Below are 15,526 nucleotides of genomic sequence, written 5' to 3'. Positions count from 1 at the left end.
AGTGGACAAGCCAGCTTTTTCCTGTTATCCCATAATGGAGTCCCAGTTCTGACTGAACCCACTTTGGAACCTCCTCTCAGCCCATGAATTATCACCCACCTCTCTTTCCTCTGAGAATTGTCCTCCTCATTACCCTCATAGGTGTACCCAGCCATGTTGTACCATATAACATCCCCACTCAGGCCCATTTAATTGGCCTCAAGTATACCTAGAACCAAGCCAGAAAATCAGATTCTCTAAAGGAAGACTTTGGAAATTGACACCAAGATAAGGAGAGTTTTTCTCTCCACGTGCCAGGAAATAAAGGATGCAAACTTAGAAGCTCTGAGGGGCCTCATTCCTCCCTGAGAACAAATGTTGGAGAAGAGTTGGCAGAGAGAAGGATGAAGGAGAAGCACAAAGAGAAGCAAGGGACAGACACAAAGAGAGTACCCAGTGGTTTTGCCATCCCCATCTCAGGCCTGGGAGACATAGCTGTATTCTTAGCCCTTAGTCCTTTCATCTTACTTAAAACCACTTTCTCACAACATATACAAAAATAAACTCAAAATGGATTAAAGACTTAAATGTAAAACCTGAAACCATTAAACTTCTAGAAGAAAACGTAGGCCGTATGCTCTTTGACATCAGTCTTAACAATAGTTTTTTGGATATGTCTCCTCAGGCCAGGGAAACAAAAGCAAAAACAAACAAATGGGACTACATCAAACTAAAAAGCTTCCGCAGAGTGAAGGAAACTATTGGCAAAACGAAAAGGTTGCTCACTGAATGGGAGAACATATTTGCAAATGATATATCCAACAAGGGATTAATATCCAAAATATACAAAGAACTCATACCACTCAACATCAAAAAAAAAATAAAATAAAATAAAATTGAGAAGAGGACCTGAATAGTCATTTTTTCAAAGAAGACATACAGATGGCCAACAGGCACACAGAAAGATGTTCAAAATCACTAATTATCACAGAAATGTAAATCAAAGCCACGATTAGATATCACCTCACACCTGCCAGGATGGCTATTATCAAAAAGACAACAAACAACAAGAGTTGGTGAGGATGTGGAGAAAAGGGAACCCTTGTGCACCATTGATGGGAATGTAAATGGGTGTAGCCACTATGGAAAACAGTGTGGAGATGCATCAAAGAATTAAAAATACAACTACCATATGATCCAGCAATTTCACTTCTGGGTATTCACCTGAGAAAAACAAAAACATTAATTTGAAAGGATATATGCACCCCTCAGTTCACTGCAGCATTATCTACAGCAGCTAGGACCTAAGCGACCTAAATGTCCACCAATAGATGAACGGATAAAGAAGATGTGGTATATATATATATATACAAGAGTATATTACTCAGCCATAAAAAAGAATGAAATCTTGCCATTTGCAACACCATGGATAGACCTAGAGGGTATTATGCTAAGTGAAATAAGTCAGACAGGGATAGACAAATACGACTTCACTTATATATGGAATCTACAAAACAAAACGAATGAGCAACCATAACTAAACAGAAGCAGAGTCATAGATACAGAGAATAAGTAGGTGGTGGCCAGAGGGTAGGGAGTTGAGGGGAGGAGAGAAATAGGTGAGGGAGATTAAGAGGTACACACCTTCAGTTACAAAATAAATGTCACAGGTATGAAGTGCACAGTGTGGATAATATAGTCAATAATTAGGTAATATCTTTGTATAATGACAGATGGTAACTAGACTTACCATGGCGATCATTTTGAAATGTATAGGAATATCGAATCCCTATGCTGTGTACCAGGTCAATTACAGTGCTGTAGGTTAATTATACTTCAAAAACAAACAAACAAACAAACTCATAGAAAAAGAGATCAGATTTGTGGTTACCAGAGGCAGGGGGTGCAGGGAGGGGAATTAGATGAAGGCAGTTAAAAGGTACAGTTTCCAGTTATAAGGTAAATATGTAATAGGAATGTAATGTACAATATGATAAAGATAATTAACACTGAAAGTTGAAAAGAGAAAGCTGTGAAGAGACTAAATCTTAAGAGCTCTTATCACAAGGAAAAAACTTTTTTTTCTATTTTTTAATGTTGTATCTATATAAGATGATGGGTTTTCACTAAACCTATTGCGGTCATCATTTCATGATGTATGTAATTCAAATCGTTATGCTGTACACCTTAAACTTATACAGTGACGTGTGTCAATTACATCTCAGTAAAACTAGAAAAATCAAAATTTAAAAAAAAAATCCTGGAAGGGAAAAAAAACACCAATGTGTTCCTGAAGAAAATGTGATTTAGAGAGAAATATAGCTAAGTGAGCATGATGTCTTGCATTCTCTCTGTAACATCGCAGGAGAGGTCTCCCAAGAGAGATGGTGCCAGCACTGACATCACAGTCCATAGCAGAGGCTGAGCAGATAATTGGCACTCAACAAATAAATGTCTATCAGATGAATTAATGAATCTGCTACTCAAATGGGATATGGGGATATATGTATACATATAGCTGATTCACTTTGCTGTAACTAACACAACATTGTAAAACAATTATACTGCAATAAAGATGTGAAAAAAAATGTATGTGTGAATATATGCATAGGTATTTTTGTTGCTGATTTTTTTTTAATTGGTTCAGAAAAGAGAGAGCATTCTGTAGTCCTTCACCCTAAGGAGAACCAAAAACAACAATAAGCTGGCTTGTCTTGAACATCAGAGAAGAGGAATGTAATTACATGTCATATCCAAGGTCATTCACCCATACCTATACACCCTGAAGCTATATCATCAGCAGAACAAGGGAAGTTCCTAGATTACTTCTTTTAATAGAGTGATGATCTCAGAATCCTTTGACCACCACCTACTCCCCCAGTTGCTTTATGATCTGTTTCTCTCTATTTAACATTCTTAACCAAATATCGCATTCCTTCTGTATAACAAATGTGACATTGTGGTGATAGTCTATATAGTGTTTATATGATTAATTGTGACAATAAGATAATGGGCAATTAAAGTCAGTTTAGCCGAAAGGAGTTTATTGTGTTTTATGTTCATTTGGAGTTTATTTTTTGTACATAAGAAAATAAAATAAATATTGGCTTTGTAAGAGAAAAAAAAGGCAAAGTAATATAAACAGAGAGCATTTTCATCCTCATAAAGGAAATTCCATCACTCCTGTTTTCACACGACCTTTTTCTCAAATAAGGTCTATGAGTAAGTCAGGGTAAAGATTCTCACGTGTTCCAGATCAAAACTGAGCACTGGCAATGACTGATGATGATTACCTACTCCCCCCGGGGAAGAAAACCTAATCAAACTTGCCCAAATATTATAGCAAGCAAAAAAAAAACCACGTTGTTACACAAAATGTAAATAAAATGTAAAGTAATTAAGGAGAACAAGGTGCTTGGATCATTTTTGGAAAATTGGAATATTACTTACTGCTATATGTCTATGCCCTCAAAGGAAATATGCTAAATAACCCAGTTTTCTGAGGAAGCAAATGATTTAGTGACCTCAGACCTCAGTTGTCTTTCTTTCTAAGAGCTAATGCAGGGGTTCTTAAAATTTTCTGTGCCATTGATGTCTCTTTTACAGTCTGGTGAAGCCTATGAACTCCTCCCAGAAGAAAATTTGTAAATGCTTAAAATGAAACAGGTTTACAAAAGCAACAGAAATCGAATTATAATTGAAAAGCAATTGAAACATAACTATCAAAATATTAAAAGAAAATGTTGTGATATGGTAATATACAACTTCTTTATTAATATATTAAATAACAGCATTGTTGTGGAGCTAATAAGTACTATAATTCCAATATAGTAATTAGCATGAACATTTCAGAAATACTATAATGTGTAAGGAAATGCAAAAATATTAATCATTTCTACTGTGACAGAATCACAGGTATATAGTAACACAGTGTAGCATTCCTTGGCCCCATGGTTTGGAACCTAAATTCATAATTGAAAGAAATTCTAAGTCTCAGTTTGAGCTTACTATAAATAAAGCAGGTTTGCTATGAACCTAAAATTATAGAATCCGGGTTAAGAACCCCTGGTTGTCCCTTTCACAAATAGTACAAATACAATGGACAAAGGATTAATCTCCAAAGTATATAAACAGCTCATGCAGCTCAATATTAAAGAAACAAACAACCCAATCCAAAAATGGGCAGAAGACCTAAATAGACATTTCTCCAAAGAAGACATACAGATGGCCAAGAAGCACATGAAAAGCTGCTCAACATCACTAATTATTAGAGAAATGCAAATCAGAACTACAATGAGGTATCACCTCACACCAGTTAGAATGGGCATCATCAGAAAATCTACAAACAACAAATGCTGGAGAGGCTGTGGAGAAAAGGGAACCCTCTTGCACTGCTGGTGGGAATGTAAATTGATACAGCCACTATGGAGGTTCCTTAAAAAACTAAAAATAGAATTACCATATGACCCAGCAATCCCACTACTGGGCATATACCCTGAGAAAACCATAATTCAAAAAGACACATGCACCCCAGTGTTCACTGCAGCACTATTTACAACAGCCAGCTCATGGAAGCAACCTAAATGCCCATCGACAGACGAATGGATAAAGAAGATGTGGTACATATATACAATGGAATATTACTCAGCCATAGAAAGGAATGAAATTGGGTTATTTGTAGAGACGTGGATGGATCTAGAGACTGTCATACAGAGTGAAGTAAGTCAGAAAGAGAAAAACAAATATCGTATATTAACGTATGTATGTGGAACCTAGAAAAATGGTACAGATGAACCGGTTTGCAGGGCAGAAGTTGAGACAAAGATGTAGAGAACAAACGTATGGACGCCAAGCGGGGAAAGCAGCAGTGGGGTGGGGATGGTGGTGTGATGAATTGGGTGATTGGGATTGACATGTATACACTGATGTGTATAAAATTGATGACTAATAAGGACCTGCTGTATAAAAAAGTAAATTAAATTAAAAAACAAAAATAGTACAAATACAATTGGTGTTCACCAACTGTGATTATTAACTAAATTAAGTTTTTAAATCCTACGACTACTAAGACTTCACTGAGTGATCAGAGAGGCCAGACATAGAACTGTGAAGGCTACCAGCATGCATGGGAAAGATTAAACTACATACATGGATGTGGAGAATCTCTGATACACTCTGAGAAGCAAGGTCCAAGAAATCCACTTTACCACTAACCTGGCTCCCAGAAGGGCCCTGAAGAAGTATCCTGAAAATCCATAATGTGCAAATGACAGTCATAAGTATCTAAGATCACATTGCTAAAGTACCTTTCTCTCTGCAATATTTAGATTAAAATTCTACCAGAAGAAAGACTTAATTCACCGAAATTCTAAGTTAGGCATTGTTCATTAAAATATTAATAAAAATATCACTGGAATTTTCTAATAAGAGCATATGTAAAACACACATGAAAAACTTAAAAAGCAAAACCACAGAAGTACAGCTTTTTTTTTGTTTAGTTGGTAGGTTGATTGTTGCTAGTATTGGGTTGCCTTTACTGTAAAGGTTGGGAGAAACAGCTCCTAACCCAGGTACTAGAGCCAAATTGGGCATTTGATGATATATGAGACAGAAAAGAACCCTAAGGGAAGCAATAATCAGTAATAGGCAGGGATCTTCATGGCATTACCCAATCCTGAGTTTATTATTTGCCCACCTAAAACCAAATGTATTAGTTTCCTAGAGCTGCCAGAACAAATTACCACAAAACTGGGGGCTTAAAACAACAGAAATGTATTCCTTCACACTTCCAGAGGCCAGAAGAAGAAAATCAAGGTGTTGGCAGGGTTCGCTCCCTCTGGAGGCTCTGAGGGAGAATCTGTTCCGTGTCCCTCTCACGTTCTGTGGCTGCTAGCAACCTTTGGCCTTCCTTGGCTTGGGACCGCATAACTACTATCTACTTCTGTCTTCACCTGCCTTTCTCCTCTCTGTGTCTTTGTGTCTCTAGTCTCTCCTTTCTCCTATAAGGACACCAGTTATTAGATTTAAAGCCCACCCTAAATCCAGATTGATCTCCTCTCAAGATCCTTAACTAACTACATCCACAAAGACCCTATTTTCAAATAAGGTCACATTCACAGATACTGGGTGTGAGGACTGGGATATATCTCTTGGGGTGGGGGGAACAATTCAATCTACTACACTGAAGCAGCCTAAAATTCCACACATTCTAGGTACAGAGGCTTTTTTAAAAAATAAATTTATTTATTTATTTTGGCTGTGTTGGGTCTTCATTTCTGTGTGAGGGCTTTCTCTAGTTGCGGCGAGCGGGGGCCACTCTTCATCGCGGTGTGCGGGCCTCTCACTGTTGCGGCCTCTCTTGTTGCGGAGCACAGGCTCCAGACGCGCAGGCTCAGTAGCTGTGACTCACGGGCCCAGCCGCTCGGCGGCATGTGGGATCTTCCCAGACCAGGGCTCGAACCCGTGTCCCCTGCATTGGCAGGCAGATTCTCAACCACTGCGCCACCAGGGAAGCCTGATACAGAGGCTTTTGATAAAAGATGATCAGAGGCAATACAAAACATAAAGCATTTTTTTCCTTACAGCAAGTATTAGTGGATACTTCTATATTTCTTTTAAAAACTGCACATCATAAATTCCTAGGATTACAGATGTGTGCAGTAAACACAGGGAGGATATGGGTCTACAGAATTGAAATACAGTTAGTGCAGACTGGGTAGTTTAGACAGAACGTTAAGATATTTTAGGGACTTAACTTTGAGAAATTATAGACACAAACCAGGAACTCCCGGCAATCATCTCTGAAACGAGCTGTACCCAGGCTGGCCCTGGAGGGTGTGGGCCAGTGTAGGATATAAAAACAGGATGAAGAGACATGGCCCCTTAGTCACTGTTGCCTAAGGATATTCTCAGTTCTTCAGTGAAATAGGCTATCACCCAACCCAAGCAGGAGCTATGACTGGATTGTTTAAGATATGCTGTCTATGTTGGTCCTTAAATTACCTCTTTGTGAGTTTTTTTTTTTAAAAGTTCATAGTTCATCTAGTGGTACATAGCCAACTTTACTCACCTAAAGTTTTATGTTTACACAAAGTCTGAAATTAGTGGGAAAAAAGACTCAATGTAGTACAAAGAAAAGTAGTATCTGAACTAGGTAAACCAACTAATACTGGCAGTCATAGTTTTCAAAGAGCGGAGACTGTCTGATGTGAAATATGAAAGTTCTTTTAGCTCCAACACTCTTTATATATCCTAAGATTTGGGAAGTTGGTGCCAAGGTATGGTGATGTGGCCTTTATCCACATATCTAACTTAATAAATATTTTCCATGTCTTCAAAATAGAAAGCATGTTATCATCTAAAAATTAGAAGTATGCATGCAAAGGTGTATTTTATCAATTTGTTCATTTTGTTTAATGATATTATACAGTTCTTTGTAGATGTACAGTCCTTAGACTTACTAAATAGATTACCCCAGTCTTTGTAGAAAGGACCTTGTTTTATTCTTCTTTGGTATCTCCCGTAATACATAGTCTGTTCCTAGTGTATAATCAGTGATCAGTGGTAGCTACAAGATTTCCTAATACTTTATACTAAATGACAGTTCCTTCTTATGGAAATGACCACCTACAGAGGTGATTATCTGAAGGGATTCATATTAAACACTGCTGAATATTTTTCCCACTGAAGCGACAATAAAACCTGAGTTTGGACAGCCCTTAATTGTGCTGGTGCTCTCGGTACCTCAGTTTCCCCATTTGTAAAATGGGGGTAATAGTTGCACATGTTTCAGAGGGGTGTTGTGAGATTTAAATAAGTTAATATTTGGAAAGCATCCAGAAGAGTATCTGGCACGTAGAGAGTGCTAGATAAGCATTTTTACTAGTAGTGGTGTTTATATTCTTATTGTTATTCACTAGCCTTCCAGAAATAGGTTTGTTGGAAGGAATAAATACAGTAATACGTCTTTTAGTGAGCGTTGCCGGGGAACAATGTCTTGTTTGTCAGTCAATCCATCGGTCGGTATTTATCTCGCATCTATGCTGTGCCAGGCACTGTTCTCCAGTAACACAGTAAGACGGTAATGAAGAAGAGGCAGTCCCTGCCCTCAATAAGCTTACACCCCAGTGGGAAAAGAAATACATAAACACAGTGATTAAAAAATGAAATAATATGTACCATGAAGAAAATACAATTGTGTAATGTGACATACTCTGCCCGCCTGAAAGGTGGTGGATGGGAGAGCTACTTTGAGCTAAGAACATCCTCAAAGGTTAAGAAGCTGAGCTGAGACCAGAATAATGAGGCCGTCGTTTGTAGATCTGAGAAAAGACCTTTCCAAGCAGAAGTGATAGAAACTACAACAAGCAAGCATCCTGAGAAAAGAACAAATGCTTAAGGTTGGTGTATTAAGTCATTACCTGAATGGTGTCAGATATGAGCCAGTGGAGAGAGATAAACTGATGACTAGGAGAAAGAAGAGGATAGTTAGAGGAGTGAAGTCTTCATCAAGGTAGCACGAAGTGGGATCCAGAGTATATCTGGAGGGAATGACCTTAGAGAGGGGCAAAGAGATGTGGCAGAGTCAAGTATGAATATGATGGACTCTTAGAATTAGAGTGAGATCATAACATGTGAGTGGCAGGGGCAGGAAGGGACATAGAGGTTTAAGGTGTCATTTCAGAGAGTTAGAAATTGAATATGTTTGGCAGGTATAGTAGGATGGCACTTAAGTTAGTGTGCCCTTGCCACGTATGGTCATGGTTTTGAAATGACTCTAGCCGGCAGAAACTGCTGGATTTTCTCCAGCAACGTTTAGCTGCTTGGAGGTGCATAGTGGGCAGTTAGTTGGGTGAAACCAAGGCTGATGTTTGCCAGGCAAGGAAAGTGGACAAAGAGATGGCCAAGGGAATCAGGACGCTTTTGCAAGAAAATGATCACAGTAGTACATGAAATCTCAGCTGGGTAAGAAGGTTAAGTGAAAAGATAGGGGAAGCAACAACAACTGATGAATATAAAAAAATTAATGATGAGGGCAGAGGACTGGAGGTACTGATGAAGCTAGAAACTTGCAAGAGTGGGATAAACAGGGTAAGTGAACTGGATGGACAAGAGGTAATGATCAGAAAATGAGATGTCTGAAGTGAAAGTGTGGCAGTTGTTAGTAATGAAAAGGTGGAAGTGGTGACTACATAAGTGGTATCTAAGGTAGGAGGGCGGATCAATATCAAAAACTAACCTTAAATTTTTTATTACAAACATTTTGGATAGAAATGCCATTAAGATGGTTTTTATGCAATTCCTTGTATTATTGGAGTAGGCCAAACATATTTTTTCTGGTCATAATAGGTTATCAACATAAGATTAATTATGACGTATATTATAATTCCCTCAGTATTTCCCAATTGTTTTGCCCCTGCAATAAATTATTCCTGACACTTGTATTTGGAGTCCTTGAGTCTGCTTTTTAGAGGTTTTTTTTTTTTTAAGTTTTCCTGTCTCTTCCTTTGTTCCTTTCAGGCATAGCAGCCTGAAAACTGGACTTCTCAGAATTAACTAAAACATCCTTGAGTGAGGGTCTTAAAAGCACGCCTACAATTGAAGTCCATGAACTTGACTGAATTAGTTTGGTTTTCTCAGGTGTCCTTTACTTGGTTTCCCTCCCTCTGGTCAAATGATGCTTTATTCTTTAAAGAGGAAGAGTGGATCAACGGATGATACTAACAATAGTAATAATAATAATAAATAATAAGCTTTTATTTCTAGCAAGTGGATTTTGATGAGATTTTACAAACTTCTCTATTTAAATTTCTAGTGTTCAACTAAAATACTTCTCTTGCTTATAAATGATCTTCTTGGGGGATAGCTATCAAGTTATGAATGGCATTGGGTTTAAAGTTCAATGTTAAAATAGTTCTGATTTAGGGTTTTATATAATTCACATTTGAATGATGTAAAAAATTATAACCTACCTCCCCACTGCCTCTAAAGATTCTTTCTCTTGTGGCATTTTTCATGTACAATATCTATCACTGCTTTATAAAATTCAAGAAAACACAAATTAAGAATATTCCCAAATGGCCACTAGTGCAACCAAATTAGATATCTAAAGGGGACTAGGAGAGTAAGTCATTTACTTTGTTTTTCTCCACTTCCTTTTTTCAATGATAAAAATATTTTTTACTTAGGCCAACTGAAAGCAAATGTCCACATCTCTTTTTCCTCAATTATTACATAAAAACACAGATGACATTTCTGAGAAATCAAAACTCTTTCAGTGGCTGCTGTGCATTTCCAAAATGTGAAGAGGTGTGTGGTCTCCATTCCTTGTCATATAATGAATCCTGGACATCATTCCACAGCCTATTGACAACTGTAACTCCTGGGACTTAGCAAGCAATATCTCACTACAGAGACACTTACCAAAAAAAGGTCCAAGAACTCTATTATATTTTCATAAAATGCTATTGCAGACATAGGAGATATGGAGTTGGGAAAGAAGTAATTAAATGAAAAGATTATAGATGAAAAAAGGTCTGAAAAAAAGCAGAACCCTGGGAATAGCAAGAGATAAACCAGTCGGAGGCATCTGGCCTTTTCTGAACAACTTTAGCACAAAATGTTTGGCAATCAGCAGAGGCAGTTACTTGAGTATTCACCTTAGCTGCTGAAGCACAGGTTTAATCTCACCAATGCTTTTGACATGAATGATTTCAAAGATCTAAATTCTCTCCATCCCCTCTTTTACAGGTTTCTATCAGTCCATCATTTTCCCTTTAAACTATTCACTCATCCATTCATCAATATTTGTTGAAATAGTTCAAACAATATTTGAAAAAACAGGGCTTCCCTGGTGGTGCAGTGTTTGAGAGTCCGCCTGTCCATGCAGGGGACACGGGTTCGTGCCCCGGTCCGGGAAGATCCCACATGCCGCGGAGCCGCTGGGCCCGTGAGCCATGGCCGCTGAGCCTGCGCGTCCGGAGCCTGTGCTCCGCAACGGGAGAGGCCACAGCAGCGAGAGGCCCGCATACCGCAAAAAAAAAAAAAAAAAAAAAAAATCTAGACCAGTCCATTATGCCTTTATTGAGACCCTATTATGCACTAGTCACCTTCTAGGTATTACATATACAACAAAGCACAAATTACACAAGAATTCTTTGTGCTCACTGCACTTGCATTCCAGGGGAAAGGCAAACAATAAGCATAATAAGTAATTCAAGTACAGTGTGTTACAAAGTAATGAGTGCTATAGAAATAACACAAAGAAAGGAGCAGCAAGGGAAGGGAGCTGGGCCTGTATGTGTGTAATTTCAAGTAGAACTGCCTTGACTGCTCTTTTCTGAATGATCTCTGAGTTACAGTAAGTGAAAAAAGCAGGATGTAGAAGAATGTGACTAGTAGGCTGCACTTGTCTTTTTTAAGAATAAGTATGTGTGCTTTTATATGCACAGTCTGTCTGTGAAAGGAGCCCATAAATCATCAACATGGTTGCCTCCAGGCAGGAAAACTCATTGTCTGGGGAAAGATGCTTTTTCAAGTACACCTTTCACATCTTGAATTTTGCACCTGTGCATCATTTTGTCAAATATTTTAACTAATTCTTTAAAATGAAGTTGTTTTATATAACCCAAAATAATCTATAGTAGTTAAATCAATGGTTTAGCAAATAATCTGTGAATATAAAATAAATCACCTAGATTTGGTATTGCCCTACCAGCATGATAAAGTTTTAGTTATCCCAAGAAAAATAACTCTTAGAAGCAATTAACCTTTACAGTCAAAATTATGCAGAAATAAACATATGCCTAATATTTTCATTCTTCTTGTCCTTTTCTTTTCCTCCTATGATCTGCTCATTGCTAATTCTGTTTGAAGGTGAACAGGACAGTGCGTGAAGCTACACGCACTCTAATTTTTTTCTCCTCTTTAGCAATTGAAAATCCAACTAACCTTCCTTTACTGGCACCAAGCGTAGATTGGCTGGGCTGGAATTGCCTTTACCAATAACACCTGAAGTACTAACAGTAACCCACTGTTGAATCGTAGCTCTTTCAGCAGCCTGATAAGTCAGCGTGTCTACCAGGAGGCTGGGGTGAAGCTGAGATGGCTTATCTTCACTTTCAGGATTACCAATAGAGTATCTCTGTTAATAACAGTGGCGTTTATCAAAACATTAACTCAACTTAAACGTTTCTCCATCTCTTCAAGCTATTTTGAACATCTTGTTCTTTGATAACATCATAGCTAAGTGACCTCCTCTGGGGTCAGCAGGTGAGGCTTGGGTCACATCCAGATTTCGAATGGGGATGATCAGTTCATAGCCCTGCCAGTGGCCTGGGAATCTCCAACATTAGCACAGACTTTGTGACCTGGAGAATCAGAGAACTAGATAAAGAGGACGGGGACTTCTTGCCCATTTCCAATTCCCAGAAGTAGCTCCCCTCACCTGTAGTCAGGGATTTTTAAAAATATAACTATTTACTTACCTCACACACTCAACTCTTCCACTTTTACCTTCTCTTGAATTTCTAGTGAGAGTTTCTTTAGGGCATGTTTTATTTTTAAATTCTTTATTGTCATTCCTGACATCATCTCCTAGCCTAGTCTCCACTATTGTTAGTGTCTGGCATATTTTCCCATCAGGACTTTTTTTGGGTACAGTTGGGTGGCAAAATGTTGTTTGGTTTTGCTTCCTGCTGTGTGTTGGCAGGAATCCTAAAAATAGGTTAAAGCCAGGTCCATGGCCTGTGTTTCTTTACTGTACCCCTTACAGTTTTACAGTTCAGGGGCATATGAGGTGAGTGGCTCAATTAGCCCACCTCCAGGCAAAGCAGGAAAGAAGTGGAAAAAGAAGTTTGCTGGGAAAAGAAATTAAATTTCAAGTCTACCAGGAAGTAGCTGAGAAGCTTCAGCCGCAGAGATTGATTATTTACCTACGTCCCAGATACGCTACAAGAAAACTCAGGGATTTTTTGTTTCTTGTGTTCTTTTTCCGAACAACAAATGTCATCCCTTTGTGTGATGAAGGTACCTTAAGCAGGCAGTATGACTGGAGAACCAAGACTGATCAGGTGCCCTTCTCATCCTACCCAATCCCATTTTATCAGGCAGGACTATACAAAAAACAGACCATACAAATATGGACTCTCATAACTTAAAAGCCCGGGGTATAGAGTTCTCTTCAGGTATGGAGTTCCAACAGTTTCAGAAATCTGTCTCTTCCCATCTCTTTGCTCTCCTTTCCCTTGAAGTGGCTTCTTTCTCAGGTTCACTTTCTCCTCACAGCCACATTCCAGCAGCTCAACAACCCTCTGGAAAGAGTATGCGTTGTTCCTGGAAAGATTGCTATTGGCCCAGCTCAGGCCACATGTCATCACTGAGCCAATCACTGTGGACAAAGTTGTGTGCTTTGATTGGCCAGGCCTAAGTCATGGGTCTACTCCTGAAACCCCAGCAGTGCTGCCACTTCCACCTGGACCACAAGGATTGTGCAAGGGTGTTTCTCAAAGAAAAATAGGGCTATGATTAGCAGAAAGGAAATGGATCCTGCAAGGCTAGGACAAGAGGAGGTCAGTGAAGCACCAACAGGGCAAAATTTAAAGAGGCACGCATTTTCTGATTCATGAAAGTTTGGTTTTGACAGTGAGCTTCTCCTCAAACTGTGTGCCCCTCACTCACCTCACCCTCCTCCTGGCCCTGGATGCTGGGCAAACAAAAAAACCAAAAACATTCATATATGCATGTTCAAAACTATGGCTCAGAGTACCTGAAATCCACACCTTTAGAGACTCATTTCTCTGAGTAGGCAGAGACATCTCTAGGGGTTCCCCAATTTCTTTCCCCTAAAAAATAACTGCAGGGTAAATCTTTAGTCAGTGAAAGTTTCCCCAATACATGCTAGTTATAGGCTATCAAGTCAGTAACCTCCAGAGCCAGCACGTGTTAAAAGCCCCACCCCATAAAAATATGTGGTGCACTGTGAGGGCCAAGGGAGCAAGACCTGGGACTGTACAGAAAAGGTTCCCTGGAGAGGAGGAAAATGACAGAAAAAAAGGAGATACAAGATGTTAAAGGCACACTTTTATCCAATCACTTAACACTTAATGAACCCTGGCTCTAGGTCGATTTTCCTAAGTTCTACCATATGGAGAAATGAAGGTAGCAGGCTGGCAAGAGAGGATGTAGCTGGAAAGACTCAGGGCACAGTCCATGTGGAAATCCTCTGAACACGACCTCTTTGATGGTGTGCAACATCTGGGAAGGCTTATCTGGAGTTCCAATGATAAGGCTTCAGGAAGGAGAGTGAATCCTGCCAAGGGAAAATCCTTGCTTATTCTGGAGGCTGGTGTCTTTGAAAGCTTAATTTTCCCCTACAGTAAAGGTTTAAGGAAAGACTGGGAAAGTTATGAATTGTGTGTCCCTCCTAGGACCAAGGGAAAAATCAATTCTTAAACCACAAGATAAATAAGTCAATTACCTCTTAAGTTTGGTACTAATAAAGACAATTTTTTTTCTATCTTTCATATTCCATTAATTTTAATCTTCCCTTTTTGGGACTCTAGTTGCCTTTGGCAAAGAAAAGAGCTTACATAACTGAAATATATCTGCCTCTAATAAAAATCAGGTTTAAAAATTTTTGTCTATCTTAAAAGTTCATAAAGAAATGATTCTGTTATTAGTTGGAGGCTGCATTTGGGAATATGATTTTCCATTTTGTCAACTCATAACGGATCCAAACACTACCCAGAAACCAGGGTAACCTGGTCCACAGACATCAGCTGTCTGCTTCTGGTGGCAAATATGTCACCATGGTGTGAACGGTGGACGGCTAGATGCCAGCAACCTTACAACCTTATAACTCACTCCCCTGTTTATGGAGCAGCCTTCTACGTAAAATGGCTTCCACAGGATGTGCCTACTGGGAAAGCATGTGGTGGCCAGAATGCCTGGTGCCCTCAGCAACCATAGTTCACAGTAACTATGCTTTTTACTCCATTGATAACTAACAAATCAGCATTCTAGTTGTACGTACCAGGTTCAGTGTGCTAAGCATCAAGTTTCTGTGCCCACAAGCCCTGCAGATGCTGGACCAGGGGCAAGTCACAGGAACTGTGTTGATCAACCGTGAGGCCTCTTAGAGACACAGCAGGAAGCCTTCTTTCCTAGTTACACCCCTTCTCGCACCCTGTGAGTCTTCAAACTGGAAAAATTAGATGCTATAAAAGCAACGAATACCTTTTTAAGTTCTTCCTTGCCCAAAGAATACTACCAGATGAACTTTTTACAAAATATAACAATTGGCAGTAGATTTATTAATGAGTGCAAGAAATATTGAGTACCTTATTATATGCCAACTACTGTGCTAGGTGTGGTGGAGAATTCCAGGCTGAAAAGGATAGGGTATCAGTCCTCGAAGCTTGCAGACCAGGAGAGGAGATACACAATAACTTTCTTAAGAGACAAATTATTCTAACTTCTGTAGTAGAAGAATGAACTACACTGTATGGATAAAGAAAAGATTAATTGTAACAAGTGGCTCAGAGAAGAC

The 15,526-nt window shown here is 39.0% G+C and overlaps 1 long non-coding RNA gene across 1 annotated transcript in view; it reads right to left on the bottom strand.

The window, feature by feature from the left end:
• Positions 1-15,526, bottom strand: part of LOC116759814 — a 127,454-nt gene that overhangs the window by 50,871 nt on the left and 61,057 nt on the right. The window lies entirely within an intron of this gene.

This window comes from Phocoena sinus, chromosome 9 (genome assembly GCF_008692025.1).
Source record: "Phocoena sinus isolate mPhoSin1 chromosome 9, mPhoSin1.pri, whole genome shotgun sequence".
In the NCBI taxonomy this organism is placed as follows: Eukaryota; Metazoa; Chordata; class Mammalia; order Artiodactyla; family Phocoenidae; genus Phocoena; species Phocoena sinus.
This window is presented reverse-complemented; position numbering and strand designations above follow the sequence as displayed.